Below are 13,154 nucleotides of genomic sequence, written 5' to 3' on the forward strand. Positions count from 1 at the left end.
AGCTAAGCGGTCACACCACCCTTCAAATTCACTTTCACTAGTTAAATGCATCACTGCCACATTCGGTGCTGATTCTGACTTCTTCTTCTATTTTCTGGCATGTTCAGTAAAACATTCAGTAGTCCAACCTGTTTCGTTCTGTACAAAACTAGCCTATACAAGCACTTTACAGAAAACCAATAGCTCAGCATGTTTGCGACTGAGTTATCAGATTATGATTGTTTCTGTGGCTCCGCGGTCCCCTATTTAGCTTTTAAGAAGCAAGAAATATGTGAATCACAACTGAGGTGAGAAGCTCCACTGCTAAAAGATTAAGTCAGTGACAATGGTGATTCAGTACAGATTCGTTGGTAACGATTTGTTGGTAGATGTAGCAACTGAACACCAAATATTCTCACTGCAATAATAGATTTTGTTCCACTTTTGTTTAAGAAAATTTATTTTTTAGAAATTCATTTAGATTGAACTTTGTTTGCAATGTGTTAAACAAACACTTTGAGGGACATATGATCTAACCATAGCAATAAACTGTATGCATGTCAGTATACAGTTGAGACACTTTACAGGTCCTATAGCCTCACAATCATTTCTTAGACAGGAACTGAGATGTAACTTCTTGGGGAAATAATTCATACTGAAAATCCTCAAAATATTATATGTATATACACACATACATATGTTTTTTACATCCTACTTTGTAGTGTGATTGGACCGTGTGGCAGATTTAATCATGTGACTGTAACATGTGACCATTCGAAACGGAACTAATAAAGTATAGACAACAGAACTACGTAGTAAGGTTTGGGCAACAGAAAAAAACTTGGTTAGGGTTAGGAAAAGATTATGGATGAGCTTAAAAAGAGTCACGGACGTAATTATGTCACCAAGGTAACTACGTCATGGGCTTATGTCCGTTACAAAGTTGGTTAATTTAAAAAGTTCCTTTTTAAAAAGACCTCCTTCGTTTGTTTGACTGATCCACCTCACCAACGCCCCCACCTCCTGACCTGGAGCTTTGTGGTCTTATAGTCCGTTCCATTTGTACTCTATTTGTGCAAAAGTCGGCAACACGCCCCCTGAACTCGGATTTCCGAATTGGAAAGTCCGAGCACCTCACAGTACCCCGAGCTCAAAATCCAACATGGCTGCTCCGTAGGGAAAACGTACATGTTAAAATAACATACAGTTTATTAGCACTTCTGTGTAATTTGTGTCTCACTACATCAGTCGTACACACAGTCCTGTCCATCTTCTATCTGTGGACATGTTGTTATGCTGTTTGTATGCACAAAAAAAAAATGCGAAATGCATTGTTATCAACTGGTAATACTAACAATGGCTAACCTGGATAGAGCTAACCCCATAGCGTGAATTCCGACTTGTGAAGGGAACGCAGACAATTCGGGTGTGATGTCATCCCCAGCTCCAGCTTCCGAGTTCCGAGGTAAATGGAACGCCCTATTATACTTACTTCCTCATTTGCTCCCGCAATAATTACTACGGCCACTAGAAGTCCTAAAAGGAGAAACGTAAATATGGGTCGTTATAAGCTGCTTGCACAATCGACTTATATGGCCATTTTATGGTTGAGGTACGGTCTGGGAGGTTTATAGGAACAACAACATGTTAATTTTGATAGCAGGTCAGTTATTTTAACCACTTGATTATAAAAGGAAAATAAAACCATTGAGGAGAATAAAAGCAGATGCTTACTGACTTTACTTCATTTGTTAAAGTAGCATCAAGAGACCAGAGACCCAGACAATGCTCCTGCTGACAGATTTGCTGCTGCCTCTGCTTTTAACAATATCGACTTCACGGTCTTTGAGATAGATTCCTTGTTCATCTCAGGTTTGATCTGGACACTTTGGACTCACTGACAGATGTCAGTATTTGCAGCTCAGTGTTTTTATTTCATCCTCTGGCTCCCTCCAGGGTTGTAATCTTTCTTCATAACGACTTTTGCAGCAGAATGTTGTCAAGCTTATTGATGATTCTGCCTACGTACCTTGTTGCAGGGAAGCATATGGACGTTATTGATGTCTTGATATTGTGGTACAAAGACTTTCTTGAACTGAATGTTCTAAAAGGTTTAATTGTTCTTAAAAGTGGTGAAATAGACATCTTTTCACAACCTTTACTCAAGGAAAGTAGCAATACCACAGTGAAACAACACTCAATTACAAGTAAATGTCCCGCATTTAAAACTTTACTCAAGTAAAAGCAAGCTATTATTAACAGTGAAATGTTATTTAAAAAGGTGCATGCATGTGTAAGAACCATTTAAATGCTGCTTGTAGCATTCAATTATTAATTATCGTTACACATAAAATGAATGAGTAAGAAACAACATCCTTAAAAAGTGTAAAATATGTAAGTACTACCTCGAACTGTACCTAAAGGCACAGTGTAAACATTTTGTGGGGGACCCTGAATGATTCAGGAGACCCAGGAGTATGCCAGGAATTATATGTTGTGTCTGAGCTGTCAAATTGTTGTCAAGGAGCCCACAAATTTTAGTGAGGCCCTTTTCACAGACTTAACAATTAAATGTGAGTCACTGATGTATTCTGACAACACTTGTTGACACAAGTAATACTTGTCACCAAAGGAGTTAAAAAGGCCTGCGTTTTAAATTTGAATAAGTGTCTGTTCTTCCTTATTCCTCTGCAATTAATAAAAAAACAATTAGCAAAAAAACAGCAAACAAGCCATGCAAAGAGGAAACCAGAGGGCGCTGTTAGGCAGGGCTTTTAATGCAGCTCTCAGCGAAAGCTATGTCCTTTTTTTTACTGAGAATGTCAACAGATCACACTCAATACTTCAACAGAAAACCGATTTTTAGAGACATTTAGGACATTCTCTAATTGATGGAAGTGAACAGACCAACATACATTTAATTGTCAAGATCAGGTGGATTACATGTCAATTGTGATGAACTGAAAATCCATTCAGGGTATTTTTCCCGTCATTCACACAATACTCTGGGAAAGGAAAGGCTTGAGCCTCAGCTACGTAAAATGAACCGTAGAGAGTCGATGGAGAGCTCAGCATGACAGCCATTTGGAAAATTATTATTATCAGCCTTCATGAAGAAAGTCAGAGTTTTAAACTGTTGTATTTCTATTTCAGTTTCATATTTGAACCCAGATTTTGTTTCTTTATAGTGTCCCAGAGGTTAAGGCACCGACCATGAACCTCGAGGAAACGGTGGCAGAGGTTTGAAATTTGAATGTGTTTAATGATAGCCTACTAATATTGCTAATTGTTGCTTTGTAAGAATAGTTTCTGAGGGCTATAACCACGGTGTGTTAAATAATACATCAGGTCAGTTGGCACATAGTGTTTAATATCATTAGCATTTCTTAGTGGGATAAAAAAAATACACACAACATTGAAAGCTATATTAAAATTGTGCATCACCTTTGTTTGTCAAATCTGCAGTGCAGTCTTATTGAAACCCAGAACCCTTATTGAAATTCTTGGTGAGTTATGTAATGGTGTGTTTGCATAACTATCATTTGTTAGTATGTGGAACTGGTCTCCAAGGACTTGCCAGCAATTCTCATTTTCAATTCCTTTTTCTTAAATGGCCATTAATTACTTATTTAAAAATTAGTTAGAATAATGAAAAGAAAAAGAAAAAAACTGACTCATGATCAAGTTAATCAGTACTACTAAAATGTCTTTACTGTACATAATACCAAACATATTTCCTGCTGCAATAGGAGGCTTTAAGAGGTGGAATTGTGAAGTGTGTTAAAATCACCTGAACTGCTCCAGAATCAGTCACAGTAAAGAAGAAATACTGCCAATGTCCCCTTGATTAAGGCACTTAACCTTTGGCAGAACAGGGTTGTGGTTGAACACAGCAGGTGGATGTGTGAGTGTGTGTTTGTGAGAAAATGCCTTGGTGAGAAACTACAGCAAATCTGACTGCTGAACCAAGAAGATGCCTTGACCTTTTCTAATATTTGCCAAGTGGTCAGGAGCTGTCAGTCTGCCATGTGTCTGTTCAATGAGCAGCACGTTCACATCAAACCAGCAGATGGCAGGAGTGTACTGCACTGAGGACAGCCAACTTCCTGTACTGATGTGGGCGCAATGCCTGACTGCCAGCTCAGGCATTATCTCACCCCAGTTTGATTCCATTACACAGGCAGAGGAGGAAAATAAGGCTGACTCACAGTGCTGCTGCTCTCCCAGTCAAAGAATTAAGTGTTCTCCAAGACTGAATAAGATAGGGCTCCACAAAATCTTTACTTAGTGCCTCATTACAATCAGCAGTGCCTTTTGAATATGGCCTCTTAAAGATGATAATCACAGGCTGGCTGAAATTCATTAATACAAGGTGGCTGCTTTGTACAGAAACCTATTGGCAGTAATCATACTGGTTCTGAAAGAAAAAAATCTTCTGCTACTTAGTATTGTTCGTTAATCAGCTAGTTCAACCTGAGTTCACTTTGTCTCCAGTGAATTGAGGGACTTGGCTCACGCAAATGTTTCAAGGCTCTGCTACAGTAACGACGATGAGTTGTATATATGCGATATACATGTTGTTCTGCACTTTGTTTCCATGAAATCATTCAGCCTATCCTTTTCCCTATAATCACCATTTCTTCCCTCGCTTGCAATTCAAGTCCAAAATTGCCCACTGCAATTATACCATTATTATGCATCAACCAACACACATGATCAGCATTTCACTTAAGCAGACCACATACTGCTTTAAAAAGTGAGTAGCCAACAAGTGGTCTTTAGTGGAGGAAACATGGTTCTTAGCGCAAATGACTATAATAATGTTTCTTGTTACGTGCCGTCATGTAGTAAATATTGCGAGAGCAAATGAGGAAGTGAGGTGACAACGTATAACAGCACTAAATTCCATGTGAGAAGGTAGGTTGGAGTGGTGGATGGCTTAAACAAACACATGACTTTCACTTAGAAGATTGGGGTTCTGGTCCCATTTGAAACCATTTTGAAATTAACCTGAGTTTTACGGACCTTAGTCCGTGGCGCATGAATGCTGTCCATGACATCACGTTAAGTCCTCATTTTGGTAGTTTTACAAGACTCATTTTAAGCCAATCCCTGTTGTTTTCCTAACCCTAACTAAGAATTTTGAATCCCTGAACCTACAACACATTCTCACTCCCAATGCGTCAAAAAGCAGCGCTTGATCCAGGTGCCTTTAGTGTTTGTTACTGACACAAAAAGTCTCCTTTAACGTCTAGCCCTTTGGCGTCATTTTTCGACACGCTTGTTCGGGACTCTTGGCGCCACTTTTTGACGCTCTGGGTCGGGACGTACTTTTAACTGACCTGCACAAGAACGGGACAGTTAGGTTCAAGAAAAGATTGTGGGTGGGATTACAAAATGTATGTTTCAGTGACAAGAAAGGGACACGAACCCCGGTGTCCTGGGGTGAAAGCGTTGTTTGACCCATCCACAACTCCATCCTGCCAATCATCTTACAGCGCCGCAGTCGAGCTGATGCTATGCCCGGTGTGTTCCGTACAGACGCTAAAGGGTGATTTTTGTGTCAGTATCTGACGCTGAAAACCACTGAACAAGCGTCAGTATGTTACGAGTTGGGTATGAGAACGAGTTGGATATATCAATCACACAATGAATAAACCCTGCAGTTACAATTACATAACATTTTATACAGAAAACGCAGTCCAAAGTGCTTTAAAAAATAGAATAAAACTTAATTAAAACTAAAGTCAGTCATAAAATTCAAAATCAAACAGGTGAAAACAATAAATGATCAAAACAGACCAGGAAAAATAAAAACATAGCTCAATAGTACATACTTTTCCTGCCTTTCAGGGTGAGGTCACCAAATACTTTCCATCCTTAAAACAGTTATGGCAAGAATACACTGTATGATTAGAAACAGATACCCAGATCCACTGCTGCCCTTGATTAATTTTAAGTGTGTCAGAACATACATTAATCTTCAGTCTTCGTGGCTCTTTGCAGGCCAGCATCTGTACAGCTGCACGTGGAGAGAAGCCCATGTCAGATTCAAGATTGCTGCAGCGACTTTTCCCACTCCTCTGCAGAATGCTCTAACTCACTAGTCCTCTATAATAACAGACCACTGTACTATGCTGTCAATATAGACACCCTGTCATGTTACGTCAGCGGTACAGTTTAAAATTATAGGCTGATATGGCTGTGTATGTGAGGGGGTGTCAAGCCTCAATAAATATGTTCATCAAGTATGAAATATCATCCATGACTCATTATTTCCTCTGCCCTTTTCTCTCTGACTAATATCTAAGTGACATTAGGAAGTTGGTAGCAAGATTGCTTCCTGGAATCAAATTGGTGCCATCAGAGTGCAGTGAAATAATTTCTCCCTCTTTGACCTGTTTACTGAGGAACCATATTTCATTGGATCATTAGAATAACATCTCATATTACGGTGTAAATACAGTGCTGGAGGTCCAGGTTTGCACACTGAGAATAATGTCCCTGGGGGTCCCTGAACAGCTGCATGCGAATCAATCAGAGAATGAACATTTGAAATAGTGTTGATGATATTGGCCCAACACAATAATAGAGTTCAGTGTCTAAATCATCAATATATGTATATATATATCAAGTAAGAAGTGCAGCTGCCAGAGCTGGAGTTGGTGTAACAGAATATAATCATGCACACTGCAAGTACTTGATAAAGAAAATAAGGCAAAACGAGTACAATTGCTTTACATTTAGCTTTTTAGATGCTTTGTTATATGTCAATCAGAGAAAGAGTGATTATTCATCCGTTGGTGAATCCAGCAGCGTGATGTCCTGTGGGTTTTCATTTTGTTTGAATTCTGGATTTTGTTTTTTGTTGTGCTCTTTATTAATCTCAAACTGCTGATGTTGGTGAAAGAAAAGTAAAAGCTGTCAGTTTGTCTGAGCTGGCACTAGTTGTTGAGAGCAGCAAATGTAAAACCTCTTATTAACTGGTCATGGGTTGAATTATGTGAATTTTGTTGTTGTATCAACCTGACAAAGAGTGACTGAATGGAAATGTGTGTATGTGATAATGCCACAGGTATTTACTTTAAAGCCCTCTGTGTAATTCCTCACAACAGCAACACAGTGGATTGGTCAGAATGTGCAATTTCTGATGACATTAGACAATATACAGCATGGGCTGCCTGGTGTTTGCCAATCACGATGGATTGTAAAAAAAAAAACATGCAGAATGATAACATTGTTTTGGGTTTTTTTCATTAGCAAAAAGAATCACATCACATCCAGTACACTATAAAAACAACTCTGGAGGGGTTTTAAGCTGAATGCTTTGTTATATTCGGTAAGAGGTACGTAACTACAGCAATGGTTCAACTTTTTAACTTTAAAATTGTGTTTTTGCTGACCTCCAGTGATTTTACCTTGCTGCAGTGATGTAGAAGTGCACCCAGGGTGTGTCGGTACACTGTGACATCAGTGTTTAGTGTGGTTACAAGTGTAACAGAGCACACTTAACCTAATCAGCCAGGTAAAACAGACCTGAAACTTTCAACCAGAGAGGGTAGTAAAGCACTGCTTTTCAGCCTGGTGTTAAGTTAATATTTTACTCCTAACTAGCCATGAATGTGGGAACTTGTGCAACTCTGCTAGCCTTTTGTGCACCAGGGGAAAGCACTTTAGACAAGAGCAACAGGTTACATTATTTGTTATAGATATCCTAGCTTTCCCATGATACGAAAATGATTAAAAGAACAAGGTAAATAGGTGCCTTGTTACATTTTAAACGTATCAAGATAAATCTGTGTAATGCTTCCACCATTTCTAATGTTCCTTTTGGGTGAAAGCCTGAGTAAATGGAACTTATTGGGCTGTTAAAATGCATTGTGGGTACGTTGCATGAAGGTCACGATATGCTTAGTAATTACCTGTAAGTGGTTTTGCCAAATAAAAACAGTATAGATCAGACCCTGTAAATTTAACAGCAGCTATTTTAGCCACGGAGGAGTTTTAAATCCACAGCCCCTTTAATGAAGCCACACCCTAAAAGAAACAGTTGTACCAGAGCCAATATGTGTAATTACAGGCTATATTTCTATCCTTAATGGGTAGTGTCGAAGCGTTAATATAACAAGCCATCTCACTTTCTTAAGAAATTACTTTTAGTGTTAAGTCACTGTGTCTTTCAGGTGGCCCTGACACCGCCATCGTTTGTCAAGCTGCATTGATTGTGTCTGTCCGCAACCAGCATCTGATGAAGCCTGAAGAGACGAGAAGTGTCACCACCTTCCTTGTGACCTCTCAATGGGGAGGCGAGGTGTCGACCTGTCACTTTGCGCCATGCGCCTGTCATTATGTCTGAGTGCGAAGCTGCCACGCGTCTGCCGGTCCGACCAGCTCTGCAGTGGTTCAAAGGCTTCAGGGAATAAGTCATTTCAGTCGACCAAATGGATTTCTATAATAGAATTTTCAAGGGCAGTGGAATATTGAATAAAGCTCGCTGCTGCATGAGTGTTTGATGTGAGCTGATCACAACTCAGCAATATGAGGAGTCCTAGCTTGCCCAGTCTAATGAAAGGTACTGAAATGAGCACAATGTTTTAAAATACAAATCATACAATATATGCTGTGTGCATGCCAAGTATGAAAAGGGATTTTTCCTGCCTACAAAGATAATACAGTAGCAAAGTAGAAGGGGTTATTTGAGGCGTACTGAGGTCCAGAAGCAGCACTTTCTAGGCTTCAGTGAATATGACACTCCAAGTTAAATTATCAGTAGTAAAAATGAGCAACTGTTTAAAAGTTTGTTTCGTGGCTGAACTGAAAAAGATTCTATCATATTCTAAATGATTGTCTGTTAATAAAATATCCTTATCACTGTTCACTTTCTTATAACTCTACTGTATAGGGACAAGGTATTGTAACTGTAGTTTTGACTAACTGCATGCTCCTACACACAAGTGAAACTAATTTGCCCCTTGCTCTTTCTTAATGTTACTGTTGAAAGCAAAATGGGCAGTAATTTAATTGCAGATATTTCGATTCTTTTTCTAACTGCTGAATTTCAGATATTGCCCACGAAACACGCTCTTATTTAACGTAATTAATTAGACAAGAAATAGATTTCTTTTTATATCCCGGAGAATCCCATTGTTAAGATTGAAGGCTGCTCCCTGACTCAGGAAATAATCTGTGTGGTGAGCTCAGTCCTTGAGTTCTTTTTTTTTTAATTACATTAATGCACAGCCAGACGGAAGACAAAGCCTTGACTGTGCAGTCTCTCCCGGTGTATTTCTGAGTAGGAGGAGGAACGGATGGTTATAAATATAAACAGAGGTAATGGTTTGACTGGTGCTCGGTAGTATACCATACCAGTGTACTTACAGCTGTACAGTGTATGTTTAGATAAATATGTACCAGCTTGCAATTACGCCACTTGCAATTAACTTTGTTCATTTTTAAAAGTTTAGAACACAAATTGGGAAACTCACTTGTTGTGACGGACAAGTCCATTCATTTCAACTGCATATTGCCGGCTTAGTCTGTGACCAAAGAAAGTGACATGAGCAACTTTGACACCAGTCTTTATATCACTTGCAAAGAAAGAGACAATTTGCCAGGCACATCATCGCATGTCGGCCTGAATCACTTTCCTCTCACTCCATTTGCTGCTGTGCTCGGATCAGCTCCCCATTTTTTTTTTTTTTCCCCTAAGGCATAATGGCTGCTCTCCAGCTTGTGTCAGCAGCTGAAGTGAGGGCCCTCTGGCTGCTGTAGTGTCGGTGTCGGCCCGAGTTAGCTGGGTCTTCAGAAAAGAGCAGAGGGCTTGTCCTCTGCCTCTCTGGGGCTACACAAGGTGCTGAAGTCTGTGTTTAACAGAGTGCTGTTACATTCTGCTCTGCGAGCTTTATCACACTCCACTCAGGCTTGTTCTGCTGCAATGTACGCACTGCCATGTTTACTGGTGCAATATCTGACACCTTTCAGCCACAGGAATTCAGCTTCTACTACACAAATATACATTATTGTTGTCATCTCATACGCCTTTCACACCGAGGGCTCAACCAGGGATGAAGCAGGGCTGACTTGTGTTTAAAAGGGTTAACAAGCATTTAGTCTCGCTTCCTCCACAGCACTGCGGAGGAGGGTCTAGCTAGTCCACACAGTATGGGACGTTTTGATGGGAGACAAACATGCTCTGGTTTATTGCCATTTCTTTAAACCAACCACAATCGTCTTGGGCAGCGCTAAGCGCTGGACGGAGCCAAGGTGCCGCTGCAAAATAGCCTCGGGAAGGAACTTGTTTTAGGTGGAACATGTGTACATTCAAAGGTTGTTTGGGTGGTGCAACAGATAACTCAGATTGGACAGATAGTCTAGCTAGGTGTCTGAATTTACCCTGCAGAGATCTGAGGAGCAGTTAACCATAGTCCTCAGAAATCCACCACAGCTTAGAATGCCAACACAAAGAAAGCGGAAGGAAACGTATATCCGGCCAAAAGAGCGTGATCCGGAGGAATTCCTGGCGGCAACGGAGCAATCCCAGAAGTGGAAGGTCATGGATATAGACTAACCAGCATTGATCGACTCGGCTTCACGACCCAGGTCGAGAGGTGGGTCGGACGCGGGTCGGTTTTAATGTGAATTGCACATGAGCAGGGGTGGGAATTGCACACGAACGGGGGCATGACAAATAATGTAATTGGTTGGTAATGGGGGCGCACAGTTGTGAAGCAATTGTCACAGGTCGCCGCGACACAACAACAACTCTGAAACAATCAAAAAATATGTTTTATTTCTTTCATTCACAGCACTGCCACTCTCTCTCTCTCTCTCTCTCTTTTTTTTTTTTTTTTTTTTCTCTCTCTCTCTCTCTCTCTCTCTCTCTCTCTCTCTCTCTCTCTCTCACACTTGCCCGAGACACATGTCTGCAGCCGAAGTTCAGTGTGCTCAGTATAATTTCATACTCCTGAGTGATGCACTAGGGAAATACAAAAACAGTGAAGCACTTCAGTCAAAATATACTGTATGTATCTACTGGTCCAAAAAGCTAAATGTATACCTTTTCTTATTTTATGCTTGACCACTTCTCCATTGGTGACTGACTACAGCTTTACTTTGTGATGTGCTGCTAAATCTCACACAGCTCCAGAGTGCTGAGTGTACTGTATGCTTCTTCTTTTTTTCTCATTGTCTCATTACTAGGGCTGGGTGATATGGACAAAATCAAATATCACAATATTTTTGACCAAATACCTCGATATCGATACCGCAACGATATTGTAGTGTTGACTATTGGTGCTTTCACAAAATATTTACACAATGAGATTTTTGATAACTAATCATCAGTAATGTGGATATAATGACTAAGTGGGCAAAGGCAAATAATAGAACAGTTACATATTTAACAGTCTGGTAAGTTCAGAAAACAACACCACTTTACTGTAATGCAGCCTTTAAAACCAGGAAAAGATGACTCTTATGCCATATTACGATATCCAAAATCTAAGATGATATCACATCACGATATCGATATAATATCGATATATTGCCCAGCTGTACTCATTACACACTCTTGTCTCTATACCATCTCAGTATATACTAAGCTGGTCCAAATGTTTATATATGTGACAATCAAGAATCATAAATCTCATACTAAGTCCGGACAATAATTCAATATTATCATAACTGAAATATTGTCTTAATGTGATAATAAGATCATATTGTGTCATCATTCTGCAAAACTCCAAATGAATGATTCCGAGCAAAAGACCAAAAATGAGAGAAAGTTTTACGAGTTTTTGTTTTACACAATGCTTACAGATCCGTTTACTTGTCACAAGCAGCACTACTCGGCCTGTGAAAACAGTTGTATGTTGTCTACGGTGGGTCTGGAGAGAGTTTTGAAAAAGTCTGTAAAAATAACTGTGATGATGTCATCAAGGTTACCTCAGATTGTGAAGTTAATGTTACAATCCCAATGGTCTGTGTTTCGTTCTCTTTGGCAGGACCTATGGCGATAAGCGATAATTGCAGTTGTGTTTTTGGATCTCACTTTCACTTCCTTTTGAAGTTTCATCACCTTTATACATCGCTCTTTTCTATTATTTGTTCGGCCATAGCAGCTGTTACTCGCAACGCTAGCAGAGCCTTGAAAAAGGGAGTTAGAGAGCGAGTGTGATGCTCCGCCTACCCTCTCTGGTGGACGAACCACTGCTGGGTGATGGAAAATTGTGTCACTAACGTGCGCTGCTTGTGATTTTTTTCCCCCAGGAATGTCGCCACAGACTTACCTTGCACAAGAGCTGGATTCTTGCGATATCATGAGATTACACGAGTATCTTGGGATTACATATCACACAAAAATCAGTTTTTTTGTCAGGCTTCAAGTAATGCGTTTGTGGCTGGACTACCTGCTTACAGAACCAATCAGTGTCCGGTGAGGAGTGGGCCAGAGGCTCAATCACCATTGTATTACCTCATGCTGCTTTGGATCCTTTTTTTTTAAATCTATCTCTTGCGATTCGCCACTTTTATAACATTACAATGGAACACAAGTCAATCAATCAATTTGGCTGTTGTATTTGTGGTTTTGCATACATTTGCTGTACTGTTATATATTGTTATAGATAAAATATTCTTTATTGCAATATTTCAACCTCATGGCACAATCTTACCTTATACATTAAATGAATATCCGAATGAATATCAGACACCAGGATATTGTCTTTTTCTAACCGACTTATAAACCATCTTTCCTTTATTGTGTCCACTTTAAATTCCTTCCACTTACGCAGAGTCAAGTCACAGTTTTGCACATCTACTTAAGAGTTTAGACACTGCAAAAGTGGCCAGGGGGTTGTTTTGATAAGTGATATTACGTGGAGTTAATGATCTCATAGTGATCGGTTGCTTTGATTTAACCTGCGGTCACGAGGTAGGAAAACTGATGGCCCTCCATTTTTAACTGGAAGGTAATACCTGCTCTTATATTGTCTTAAAAGCACTTTGAAACACTAAATCTTCTAGACTTTAAGAGCACTAACGGCTAACTCTGTCTCGCTGTGTTTTATGTGCTCCCTATAACCGAATATGTTAATGAAGTAGTATATTAGTATGCTCAGTCAGATTTGCTTGAAGAGTTCAAAGACAAAGAACCCCAATCCATCAGTATGCATTAT

General features: G+C 39.8%; 1 long non-coding RNA gene across 2 annotated transcripts in view; it reads left to right on the forward strand.

Annotated features, from left to right (window-relative positions):
• The window catches only part of LOC120566653, an 89,863-nt gene extending 83,647 nt beyond the window's left edge, over positions 1-6,216 (forward strand). Inside the window, exons 3-4 of one of the 2 annotated variants that reach the window (XR_005640440.1) lie at positions 3,168-3,219; positions 5,986-6,216. This is a non-coding gene — a long non-coding RNA (uncharacterized LOC120566653). The remainder of the gene's footprint in view (positions 1-3,167; positions 3,220-5,985) is intronic. The other variant, XR_005640441.1, reaches the window with a different exon arrangement.
• The last annotated feature ends 6,938 nt before the right edge of the window (positions 6,217-13,154 follow it).

Source organism: Perca fluviatilis, chromosome 10 (genome assembly GCF_010015445.1).
Source record: "Perca fluviatilis chromosome 10, GENO_Pfluv_1.0, whole genome shotgun sequence".
In the NCBI taxonomy this organism is placed as follows: Eukaryota; Metazoa; Chordata; class Actinopteri; order Perciformes; family Percidae; genus Perca; species Perca fluviatilis.